At 42.7% G+C, this 13387-nt stretch overlaps 1 long non-coding RNA gene across 2 annotated transcripts; it reads right to left on the reverse strand.

Moving 5' to 3' along the window:
- Positions 1–661: 661 nt before the first annotated feature.
- On the reverse strand, positions 662–7603 carry LOC309797669. 2 transcript variants are annotated; one of them, XR_014292771.1, is made up of 4 exons: positions 7381–7603; positions 4093–4265; positions 2780–2883; positions 662–746 (listed from the first exon to the last, which is right to left on the reverse strand). It is a non-coding gene; the product is annotated as an uncharacterized lncRNA (long non-coding RNA). The 2 variants fall into 2 exon arrangements; XR_014292772.1 differs by lacking the exon at positions 2780–2883 and having other exon boundaries at positions 676–746.
- Between the last annotated feature and the right edge of the window lie 5784 nt (positions 7604–13387).

Genomic DNA, 13387 nt, shown 5'->3' on the forward strand with positions numbered 1-13387 from the left:
TCTTATAAAAAGAGAGTTCGGGCCTCCCTGGTGGCGCAGTGGTTGGGAGTCCGCCTGCCGATGCAGGGGATACGGGTTCGTGCCCCGGTCTGGGAGGATCCCATATGCCGCGGAGCGGCTGGGCCCGTGAGCCATGGCCGCTGGGCCTGCGCGTCCGGAGCCTGTGCTCCGCAACGGGGGAGGCCACAACAGTGAGAGGCCCGCATACCGCAAAAAAAAAAAAAAAAAAAAAAAAAAAAAAAAAAAAAAAAGAGAGTTCAACTAGAACTGTCAGTTTCCTCATCTTTAAACAAGATCACTGAATCAGCTGACTGTATTCATTCAGAACTCAATTTCCTTATCTTATGATCACTAAGGTTCTCCCTACATCTAATATACTAAGGTTCTAAGGAAAGGAAAATACATTACTAACGACATGTTTTGATTTTTATTTCTTAGAGTTCAAATGTCCACCATTCACCTTGGTCTAAGCTTAAGGAACCATTCAAGGGGATACAATGCAGATGGGAGGAGAAAACAGAACCCTCACACAAGCTGTGCCGTGTTGCAATGAGGCTTCCATTTGAAAAACAGTCTTCTCTATAGCTTTAAAGTGATAACTTTGTACCTGCACTGCTTCTTGTTTCCAACGGATTTTCTCTGGCTCTTCGTGAACACGTTCTGAGGAATCATCAGCCTCTTCCACTTCTGAGGAGGAAGGACTCTCTACTGTCACAGTCACAGGAAATTCTGATGGACCTGAGTGTCTGAGGAAGAAGATAAGAGATCACAGAGTTGTTACACTAAAGTGCAAAGAAAGAAGACAAGATTGTATAAAAGATAACACAAGCCAGATACCAAGTATCCAAATATTAGAGGACATTTAACAAAAGTGATCTGAGGTATCATTCTTTATAAATGTCTCTCACTGCTCCTTAGTCTAAAACAGGCAATGACTAAGTAAAATTACAGGAACTTATTTTTGCTATGTTACTGTACAGACCTCTGTTGTACGTGCTTAGGATTAGTAATGGGAATTGTCCATATTATTTTATTAAGTTTCTTTCACAGAAGCCCAGCGAAGATCCAAGGTAAACATTTTTTCTCAGATCAACTTTATACTGCAAATAAAAAATTTATTCTTCACCATCAGACAAAAACAGTCTGGAAGGAAATGTACTTTTTCAGATGAAAATACATCAGTAAAGGGACTGATGAATAATCAGAAAGTCAACATATCTAAGCTGTGAATAATAGACATTAGAATTTTAAAAAATAAATCACATACACATACACAACTAAAACTGACCCATCAAAAATTTCATCTTCTCACCACCCTCAAGCCAAAACTAGGGCAACAGTAATACAATTCTCCCAGCAAGCTTCACTGCCAATGCAAAGTTGTTCAATAGGACATTTCCAAACATTTAAAACCTGACCTGGCCACAACCCCATAAAAGTCTACAGATCATAAAGAAGTGTGCTGGGATTATATAACCGCGCAGAAGACAAGTCACTAGGACATCCTTTTGACAACAGGCAGCAAACCCTGCGGCATAGGAAAACCCTAACAGGAGAACGAGGTGCACAGCCCTCTCTCCGGGAACGCAAGGCCAGTACTGACTCCCAAGACGCTCTTCTCTCAACCTCAGCAGTGGTGCCTTTCACAGAGCAACTACGCAGTCTCCCAAGACCACTGGGAAGGAGAATCTGATACTGACAGTATTAGCTTGCCACGAGGCCATAAGCGAGGGAATGTGTGTGGCCTTGGTGAGAGAGCAGAGGTTTGGGAGATGCTGCTTTATATTGGCTTTCAGATCAGGAATTTGTACATATAGCCCGCAAACAACGTTTCTTGAAAACATGTGAACATTCTTGAGTATGACAGCTCCACGTGAGGGGTCAGAAATGGCAGTCAAGTTCGTTTCCCTGGGTAACAGCTGATTTGCGGACTGGAAAACTGGCTTCCTTGTTTACAGACATAACCACAAGGCTGCCCGTTGTGTGCCAAATCCACACAACTACACAGTTGCATTGGGAGAGCGACCAAACATGTTTTACATGGATTTATTTCAGAGAGGGAAATGCTTCTTGTAAGGCTCTGTCAGTTTAAAAAGCAAGAAGAATGACCATCCACCTTTCCCCATTCAAGCCCTATATATCAAAAATATGATAGCTACACACCAGCAACTGATTACATACATCACAAGCTTTGATGAATGGAAAGCCCCTAAAAAGATATCAACAAAACAAAGTTAGATCTTCATGTAAATACATCACCAGTTAAACCCACTTAATACAACTATTTAGTATTATGTACAGTATCCATACAGAATTGTGTATAAAAATAAATAAGCTCAAAAGAAGGACCTGGAAGGCTCTGCTATGGAGAAAACTGAACAGCATTAAGCCGACTGGCTTGGTAATAACTCTCTGAACTGCTGAGAGGCCCCTTCAGTTCCTATGTTCAGGATGGTTGAGATTTCAGTCTCACTTCTTTAAATGGTGATATTAATCGTTCTCTAATTGACCACTCTGTGTAACGAGGATGGACCTGAGATTAAGTGTCTCAGGAAGAAGATAGGAAACCACAGAGTTGTTAAACTCAAGTGCAAACACTGGGGATTCAACACTATAGTTTATGCAACAGCAATTCACATCACCATTTGGTCATATTTTTTCTACAAAACAAAAGCTGCACTCACATGTATGATAAGACAAAAATTAACTGCCATCTGTATCAATATGTTAATGTGCTTCAATCACATATGTTTTCATGAAAGTTTAAACATAAAATCACCTTTAAGATCTTGACCATGTGATCTGTTCCCTGCCATGTCAGATTATACCCCGTGAAGTTTACTGTCTTAACAGTGATAGAGTTCTTTATACCTTGACAAGTAACTAAAAGGAAAAAAAACACACACACACACAATAAGATGAAGAGCCTATACATTTGTCAATCTTGACTTATTTGCTTTTCTTGAGTCAATTGGAGGTTTATAGCCACATTCTTAAAATCATTAACTACAATCTTCCCAAACAGGTAATTGATGAACTGATGCATCCTAAAACTCGTCAGTAACAAAGTGTTATTCCAGTTTACATCAACAGTTTAATTCTATTTAGGTACTAAAACTGAATATACTGAATACTGCAAACTTTATTCCCAACCACTCAGTAAAGTACTACATACTTTTGAGACAAAGGAAAAAAAAAGAAAAACCTAAAAAGCATAAGACTCCTCCGATTTTCATTTCCAATGATACATGCCAATCTTGATGATCAATCAGCGATTTAAACACCAACTATAAACCCAGTATTTTATTAGCTGCTATGCAGTGTACTAGAGCAATAGAAGAGAGAGGACCTCAAACCCACTGTTCCCTCAAATTGAAAGGCAGGCTTCCTGACCCCTCCAGACCACTACTGGACACAGGGAAGGCACACTAATCTTTCAGGACCCTAATCAAGAGTCATCTGCTTTGTGATTACTTCCATGACACACCCTCACCAACACCACTGAGTTTGCTGCTCCTACGGGACGTTACATGTATTTACTATTTTAACACATACCACAGTGCATCATAATTATGATTGCAGATAGATGTTCTAACAATTTAAAGAGAATGATGACTTTTTTGCTCTTACATCTTGCTATTTCCCTTCCTAATTCTTGAAGAGAAACCATAAAAATATAAACAAACAGAGAAAACAGAAAATATACAAAACATGTGGTTTGTGGCTTAACACAAACTTAAGTAAGATTAATTCTGACAGTATCCAGCATGACAAACTTCCATGGTACAAATGAGAATGGACCAAGGTTTGAGCAGCTACAGGAGACAATCCAGGCCTGAACAACACCAACAAAAGGTAGACAGTCATGGTGTGTAGGAAATCACGAGACCAGTCTGATGGGAAGAGACTTAAACAAGACTGAAACTCACTTTCTAAACCTCCATCCCCAACTGGACAATTCAAAAGACACAGGTGCACCAAAGAAGCCAATTATTCAATCCCTTTAATGGGGACGAACAGTTTAAACTTTTATTGGTTAAGTTCGCCCCAAAAGCAACTATCAAATGTTGGCAGCACACAATGAAGGCTTACCTTTGTTAACATAGTTAAGTCTCTCTCTCTCACAACTAGCCCACTTCGCTCCACGTTCCTTAGCGCACCCGACGCACTTACACAGCATTTATGAGCTTTACACAACTGGAAGGTCACATCTTTATTTCTTATCGCAGGAACACGACTTCTGTAAACTTTATTTCTGTCACAACCTAAAGCAAAATTATTGTAAAATGAGTGATTTAAACCATACATTTTATCATCATTAAAAAGTATCTAAATAAAAACAAAAGCATCTGCTCTGTGCTAAGGATTAGGAACGACTCCTGCCCTTAAAGCCTTCATTAAGGAGGAAGATGTATAAACTCAAATTTCAATCACATGAGACAAATAAACGTAACCTTTATGCACAGAGGTTCCCATGGAGGCAAAAAGTTATATCTGAGTGACGGCTTCATGATAACCCTGAGGTACAGTCTAGAAAGATGAGGCTACGCAGAGCTGGAGTAGGAGGTGCATTAACTGCAGAGGGAACATCTGTGAAAAGACACTCAAGCCTGACTCCTGCTGGGCACTGTAAACGCTGCAGGTGGGGATGACTAAGGCCAGGGGTCCAAGTGTGAGAAGAGACAGAAATGAAAATAGAGGTGTTGGCCCAAGCAAGCCTGGGAGAGAGCATGGCTTGTATCTCACAGGTGGTGAGACCTGGGGCTACCACTGGCTGAGCAAGGGTGCCTCCGCTGATTAGAAAAATGCTCCCCGCTGCTGAAGGACCGACTAGATAAAGGGAGTGATCACAAAAAGCTCCCCTTCCTCAGGGCAAAGAGCCCCAGGAGGCTTGGCCGAACACAGTTCAGACTACACGCCTCCGTGCAGAGCACACGCTGGGCGGCTAGTCTGCACTAACTCTGTGTGGGCAAGCCATCAGCAGCATTAGTTTAAGCACATCTGTTTATGTTAGAAGATCACTTAACCCGAGTAGGCACATGAACTTAGAGGAACTGAACCCAGGGGCCGTGAAACCACCCAGGAGTTTCTGCCATAGTCTGGGCAAAATGTAATATGGATGAAGAAGCAAATTGAGGAGGAGGCCAAAATTTACAGGATAGACCCACTGGGTGCAAGACATAAAGTAAGTTCAGTGAAGGAACTCTGAAGAGAATGGGCTCTGCAATAAACTTTTCTTACATTCAGTGTAAAATATTAGGCAAAATTAAGTACAGTGGCCTTTTAGGTCCCTTCCAGCTCTAATTTCTTTTGATTTCTAACTTATTACACTGGTTGAGTAAAGTCCCTTCAGAGGTACAGAACAGTTCTTATACCTGCATGGGATGCAAAGAATAATGTGACTTCTCTTCACCAGGGGATGAGTTGAACTGTTCTTGCAGAAGAGATAACAGATGGTGTGAACCCCAGATCCTAGAAAAGGGCCAGGCACACGATGAGTATTCAGCTTTTCAAAATCAAATGAACAATCATTTCCTGTCCTAGATCTTTACACCCTTCGTCTGCTGGCTACTTTCTCACAGCTTATAAACATCCTCAAATATACCCACTTAAAAATCTCTCAGACCTAGGATTCTTTGGATCTTCTTGTGGATGACCTCAGTCTCTACCATGCCTCCAAACACCTGTCCTCCCCAAAAGCCCAGATCTGTACCTTGGGTCCAGACCCGTCTACCAGGCCCCTCTAAAGCACTGAAGATGAAGTAAGATCCTCTCGCCACCCCCAATCCCTTTCTACTGTGCTCTGTATCTCTCAAAAAGATGCAGCTGTAAAGTGTCACCCACGCTAGCTGCCCTCCCTTTTCTAACTGGTCACCAGGCCTCACCCATTCTCTCTCAGATCTGCAAAACCCAGTCCCACCTTTTATAACTTAAGTGGGACCCTCAGATTACAATTCACGCTGCACCGAATCAACTGCCTTCCACATGGAGGTCCGAGTGAGCCTCTAAACCACGAGTCCATCTCACTGTTCTTTGGTGGAAATTTCCCACAGCCTTCAGGATAAACATCCAAACTTCTGACAGGACAAACAAGGCCCCCATCACTTGGGCCTCACTAAGTTTCCAGTATCCACTCTCATTTCTTTCCAAAACCCTGACTTCCAGTCCTGTACATTAGTTTTGCCATATTTTCTTATATTTCTCAAACTTCAACACACACTGCTCTCTCCGGCCACCCCAGGACCTTCTACATATCCTTAGAAAGGATGGCACCTCCTCCAAGAATCCTACCCTGAAGTCTCCCTTCCAAGATTCTGTGCTCTGCAAAGGGGAAAGGTGGAGGGGAGGGATAAATTAGGAGTTTGGCATTAACATATACACACGACTGTATATAAACTAGATAATCAACAAGGACCTACTGCATAGCACAGGGAACTCTACTGCATATCCTGTAACAAACTAGACGGGAAAAGACTCTGAAAAGGAATGGATATCTGTATAACGGAATCACTTTACTGTACACCTGAAACTAACACAATATTGTAAATCAACTATCCTCCAATATAAAATAAAAATTAAAGAAAAAAGAGATTCTGTGCCCTGTAGCACCAGAACTCACTTCTTCCAGAGCACTGACTACTGTGCTTGTGTTTACTTGCTGCCCAGTAGAAGGGAAGATTACATACGGCAGAAGCATCGTCTCCAGCAGCCACTGGTTCTGACAACTCATTCAAGTGCCAGGCTACTTTACACACATAACCTGCTTAACTAATTCTAAGAACCCACAGAAAGAGTGGTTATTAACGTCATTTTACAAGTGTGGGGATTGCAGTGCAAAAGAAACCTGCCCAGGCCACAGAGAGCATAAGCCCTGGAATTCACACCCTAAGCTGCCTTCACACCGCTGCTCTTTGCACTATATGATACGACTATTGAAAAACAATTTTTTTCCTGAGCCCTGTTTTAATGGAAAGGAAATGAAGCCGGGATATATCTATTTCCTAATCGCTTTGGTGTGCACCAGGCAAAGTCATTCAACAGACCAGGTAACATCTGTGCAACAATTAACGATGCTCCAAACTGTGCAAAGTGTTCTACTTTGTAGAGTCTAGAAGCATTAACACAGTGCATCCTTGTATCCACCACAGAGACTGGGTCCTGTTCAGCCCACGCTACAGATGGGAACACTGAGACCTTGAAGCCTTAAGGCACGCGGCCGGGGTCACCGAGCTGGCAGGAGTCCTAGGCCGCACGCCCCGTCTAGTGCACGCACACCCGGGCACTGGGCACTGGTTCTAGTGCCCACCCTCCACCTTGCACCATTTAAAACCCCGCTTCTCAGCGCCCACACGAGGGGCCCTGGAAGCGGGAAGTACAAACCTGTCTCGACAAGCCGTGGCTGGAAGAAGCTCTGGATACAGATCAGGGGTAGCGGGTGCTCAGGAGTGGCGCCCAGTGCACCCCGCGGAGGCGGTCGGCCTTAAGTCCAGCAGGCCCTCCTGTAGGGAAGCGCGCACGGAGGGCAGAGGCACCGAGTCCTGCAGCGCGCACAGGTCCTCAGAGCGCGGAAAGATGTCGGCCGCGCTGTCCCGGCGCAGCTTCACAAAGTGAGCTCGGCCTCGGGGACGCTGGCTGCGGACACGATGGCCACACCCGCCTGGGGCCCCGGCTCGCCTCCCGGCCCCTCGGGCGCCCACCGCCCGGCGGCTGCAGCCCCGCAGCGTGCACAGGACCGGCGTCGCAGCCAGAAGACATAGGGCCACGGGCCCCAGGTGGCCAACCCCGCCATGCCGCGCTCCGGAGACCCCGCGTGGCCTGGTGTTGGCGCAGGGATCCACGCCCTCCACGCCGCGGGGCGGCGGTTTACGTCGGCGGGCGGTGCCGTGGGGGCGGGGCTCGAGGACGTCATCACGCTCGCCGTGCGTCGCGTCCCCCCGCAGCCCTGTCTCCCTTGGTGACGCGGCCTGAAGAGAAGGGGCTTGAGCCCTGAGACTAAGGCAGCGCGAAACGTACGAGGTGTGGAGACTTCGGGGTTTCCAAAAAGCGTTTGCTGACTCATCCTAAGAAACGTGAGACCTGGTTGTATCAACGCATTTTAAACGTAAACTCCCGTAAGTGTCTGGGCTCCCCCGCCCTGGAGAGAGCGTGTATTCCGTGAGGGACACACGAAAGGCGGAGTGAACGTCTGCCTGTGGTCCCTCACCTGGTGCACGGGTGTGTGAATTTATGCGGAGAGCTCTTAATTTCTGGAGTTTCTGCTAACTTGACACGGTAGTTGGCAAATGGTGACGTGTTCCATGCATTCAGGACATGATCCTGGTTACTAATAATCACTTTGTTGTGTACTGACAACTGCACAGAGAATTTACTACTGAATATCCACTTCACAGAAGGGAAACTGAGGCGTAGGAAGTGAAGTGACCGAGTAAGAGGAAGGACTCAGACAACTGGTGTTAGTAAATGAACCCTGCAGGGGGCCGTTAGCCTGCGGTGGCTCGAGTGATGCGGCCGCCTACGTAAACCAACCAAAATCTAAGCCTGTCAACGGCTCAGGGTGACGCACACCGCTGAGGACCACCAGTCACAAACCACCGACTAGGCTTTAAAGCGATAGCAAGTCAGTCACTTCCTTGCTTGGCTTCGGCCCTTTTAAGATAAACATCTCTGCAGCTCCTGTGGCTGGAGCGCTCCTCACCACTTCCGCTTTGGTGGTGCCGGAATTGAATCTATTTTTGCTCACGGAAAGTCTTATTTTAAACGTGCCTCAGTGTGTCTTTTAACATTGGCCGTAGAAGTTGGATTGGTGTCCAGTTTCTAGAACAGTGGTCGTCCTCTGGTCAGGCCTTAGGCGTTATGCACACAGCGTTCCTCTTCTACCACCACCTTCTGGCTGCCTCCACCCACTACCAGCTCCCGCGTATCAGGTCCCCTAGATGTGGTCAGCAATGGCTTTCACACGCAGCGTGCTCACATTATAACATCGCAGACACTCCTCCGTCCTCCAGCCGGCGTGTGAACTGAAACATGACCATTCCTGTGCAAGAGCCTGCTGTGACCACTTTCCCCAACACAGCCACTCCCCAGCTGACCCTGGGTAACCACGCTTCTGAACTTGGTCTCCATCACTGCATGCATGTCTTTCTATTTAGGCTCCATTTTGAAGTACTCTTAAACCTCATATAGTATTCTACTATGTTTTCTCTTCTTCCTTGCTTTTTTTAGTGTTATCTTGGCTAGGGTCATCCATGCTGACACGTAAAGATCTGTCTAGTTCACGTACTTTCCTCACTATGTAGGATTCCCGTGTAGGGAAATACAATAATTTATATGTGCATTTTCCTGTTGATGGACATGTAAATTGTTTCCAATTTTCAGTATGATTTCGGTTTCAAAAAAATTTTGTATACTTTCTAACGGTTACTTTACATTTACAGTTATTACAAAGTATTGGCTATATTCCCTGTGCTCTACAATACATCTCTGAGCCTACCGTACACCCAGTAGTTTACGTCTCTCGCTTCCCCACCCCGTATTGCCCCCGCCTCCCCCTCCGCACTGACAACCATTAGTTTGTTCTCTATATCTGTGACTCCCCTTCTTTTTGTTATATTCGGTAGATTGCTGGATTTTTTAGATTCCATATATAGGTGATATCCTACAGTGTTTGTTTTTGTTTGACTTATTTCACTTACCACAATGCCCTCCAAGTCCATCTATGTTGCTGCAAATGGCAACATTTCTTTCTTTTTTAAGGCTGAGTAGTATGCCATTGGTTATATGTACCGCATCTTCTTTATCCATTCATTACTTGATGACACTTAGGTTGCTTCCATATCTTGGTAATTGTAAATACTGATGCTCCAAACATTGGGGTGCATGTATCTTTTCAAATACATGTTTTTGAAAACACGTGTTTTTGTTCTTTTTGGATTTATACCCAGGAGTGGAGTTGCGAGGTCATATGGTAGTTCTATTTTTAGTTTTTGAGAACCCTCCATACTGTTGTCCACAGAGGCTGCACCAGTTTACATTCCTACCAACAGTGTACCAGGGTTCCGTTTTCTCTAAAAATTGTAGATTTTCTTCCTAGGGTTAATTGAGATGATAGTTGAATAATAACGTAAGATCAGGTGAAGTCTAAAGAAATTTTAGAAAAGCTGGATAGAGTAGGAAAACTTCTGTTTGCTGGCGTCTGAATGTTAGAGAGACACCAAGACATGTGGGCCAAGTTCTGGAGAGAAGGGAAACACAGACGCAAGCTTGACATTTGGCGCAGCTTTTCTCCTTGGGGCATTTGCTGATTCAAATGTTACAGCCTAGGAGCTGAAAAGCCAAAGAGTTCAAAGGACTCTAACGACAGAAGCCAAACGGCAAGAACCGTTTTCCATTGATAAACAGCATTTTAACTATGTAGAAGCAGAAAATGAAAAGAAAGAACTTTGCTTTACATTTAATAAAAGTTGAGGGAGATCTTTGTGGCATATTAGTGAACTTATTTGTGGAAATTTAGCCATGTACATTGTGTTGGAGAGGCACCAAGAGTTCAAGGTTTCTCACAAATTGAGTACACAGTTCCCTTAAATGTAGGCATGGTGGCACCATTTACATAACAATGATTTGGAGGATGTTGTGTTAGTCAGCTCTTGCTGTGATAATGCTTTGGAACAAATCACACCACAGTCAGTTACATAAACAAGAATTTATTTTTCTTGGACCTATGGGCTAGCTGCAGTGGCTCTCTTTTAGACCTCTAGATGGCTAGTTTTGCTCCGTGTTTTGGGTCAATTTGAGGTCTGTCACACACCTCTTCGTCTGGAGCCCAACTGTGAGGCCGCAGCTCCCAGGCCCTGTCTTCTCTAAAAGTTCACTGAAACATAAGAGGTGAGCCCAACCGCAAAGCGCATTTAAGGCCTCTTCTGCTCATTTAAGGCCATCATGTCTGGTCATACTTCAGTGGCCAAAACATGTCACAGATCTAAGCTGTATTTAGAATATGTGTATTTGTTTAAAGTTGGGTGCTCTCACAGAAGAAGATTGCATTTTGGACAGTGTTAGCTTAGCATTTCCATCGGCATTTGCAAACGTGATAAACGTCGTGTGCACTTTTTCACCTTTGAGAACTTTTTGAAATTGTGGGACAATTTCTATGGGAAAAGAGGAAGGTACATTTTAGAACTCAACTTTAGTTATGGCAGTGTTGGGAGAAGAATTAATGAGATAAGGTCAATACAAATGAAAGATTGGGGATTCACATATTCGTAATTAACATTAGCATTCGAAAGAACATTCCTGGAGAATTGTGATGCTTGCTTTACGTGATTTCTATCATAAATCATTATAATCTGACCAAGCCACTTCAGTAAAACATGCATCATACAGTACACATCACATTTTAGTTGTTCCTACCACTGCACAACTTATCGTCAGGCACGAAAGGCTACATATGTTATGGTTCCATTTATACGAAATGTCCAGCAGTGGCAGATCCATACACACCGCAAATATTATACATTAGTGGTGGCCAGGGCTTTGGAAGAGAGGGAAATAGGGAATGAGTCCTTAAAACGGGTGTAGGTTTCCTCTTGGGGTGATGAAAATGTTTTGCCGCTGGACAGAGGTGATAGGTGCACAACATTGTGACCGTACTAAATTCCACTGAATGGTACAGGGAATTGTAAAATGATCAAAATGGTGAATTTTGTGTTCTGTTCATTTTACTACAATAAAAAGGAGAAAGCATTAGGGAAAGACTTAGAGTTTGGGAAAGTAAGGTGAACTGGTCAAGAAAAAGACAGCTCTACTGTTCAGTTTTCTCTGAGCTCTCCCAGTGCATTAATCCTCAGCAAAAAGTAGCCTTAACGTGTACATGATAGTCATTCAACACAGTCCAGGGAAAAGTAAATAAAATAAAAGCCAACTCTTCTTCTTTAGCACATCTATGAGAGGCTAACTTCCTGCTCAGCCACATGGACATTCATGAGGACGTTTCACTTTAGGTTTCCTCTACTTCAGTACTTTACTGACAGCTCATTCACACGTGTAGGCAACAGCATTCCTTAATTCGATGGGATCTGCAGTGCTGGTTGTGACCAGTGTCATGAAAAGAAAAGGGAAGGAGGAAAAAGCCTCCACGTTGACTTGGTGGTCTTGACGAAATGGATGCAGAAGACAGCTTGAGTGTCCAACTGGAAACTTTTATTTTCCTTTTCCTTTTCTTTTTATCTTTCCTATCAGGTCTTCTGCCCACTTCCCACCCCCTTCTTTCAAACAGGAGAGACACTAATTAGCTGCTTTTTTTGGTTTGTGCTAAAACAACTATTGTTTTGGGTTTCTTGTTGTTCGGTGAACATTATTGTTTTTACTGCCAAATGAGCTTTGGTGGTTGATGTAGGGGGTCTCTTGGGAACTTAACTTTTTCCAGTTTAAGTGGAAAAGCTTTTTTGTTTGAATGGGCTTTTACTGGGTGCTTCAAGGTTTGCTCTTGGCTCTTTGATGGGGGACTGGATAGCACTGTGTTTCCTTTGAGGTTCCGATAAATAAAGGATCCTATGTCCTCCTGGGGACTTTTTGTTGATTTTGCTGTGTGTCCTCTCTAATAGCCAGATGCAGATTCCAGGAAAATGGCATATAAATGAATATAAGTAATCTAATATTTTTAGAATTTGCTTTGGCCATACTCCTGGTCTTATTCTACTTGTAGCAGATGGCATTAAAGAGCATTAGCTATGTATATATTAACTATAATATACCAATATTAAATATTATATAGATATATAAATTTAATATACTAATATTTATATTAATGTATAACAAATTATGTATTATATTTATATATATTTTTGCCTCACATATATTATATACAAAATATATGAGTAATGAAATGTATTTATATGGTTAATCTGTTCATAATATTAATATGATATATCCTATAATATTGATTATCAAACAATTATATCATAATATATAAATTATAAATATATATATTTATATATATATTATAAATATATAATTATTATTATCTGATATAATACACTCTAGTTAATATATTCTATATAACACAATACATAATGTATTAGTATGACAATTATATTATGTAATATAAATATAATGCATCTATAAAACTATATATATGTTAATTATACATTACACATACAAGTATGTATAGCTATTTATAATTTTATTTACATAGGAATCTGTTCATCATAACAATTGATGTAAAAATAGGCAATATTTTCAATCAAATGGGCCTTAACCTCACTACCTACACATAACTACTTTTACAATCGTGAACCCTGTCTAACTCATGCTTCCATATCTCTCAACCTGCTGTTCTACACATGCACATAGACACACATTTATATACGATATATATGTATACTACCAGTTT

This window comes from Mesoplodon mirus (assembly GCF_964341445.2).
Source record: "Mesoplodon mirus genome assembly, contig: HAP1_SCAFFOLD_856, whole genome shotgun sequence".
Taxonomy (NCBI): Eukaryota; Metazoa; Chordata; class Mammalia; order Artiodactyla; family Ziphiidae; genus Mesoplodon; species Mesoplodon mirus.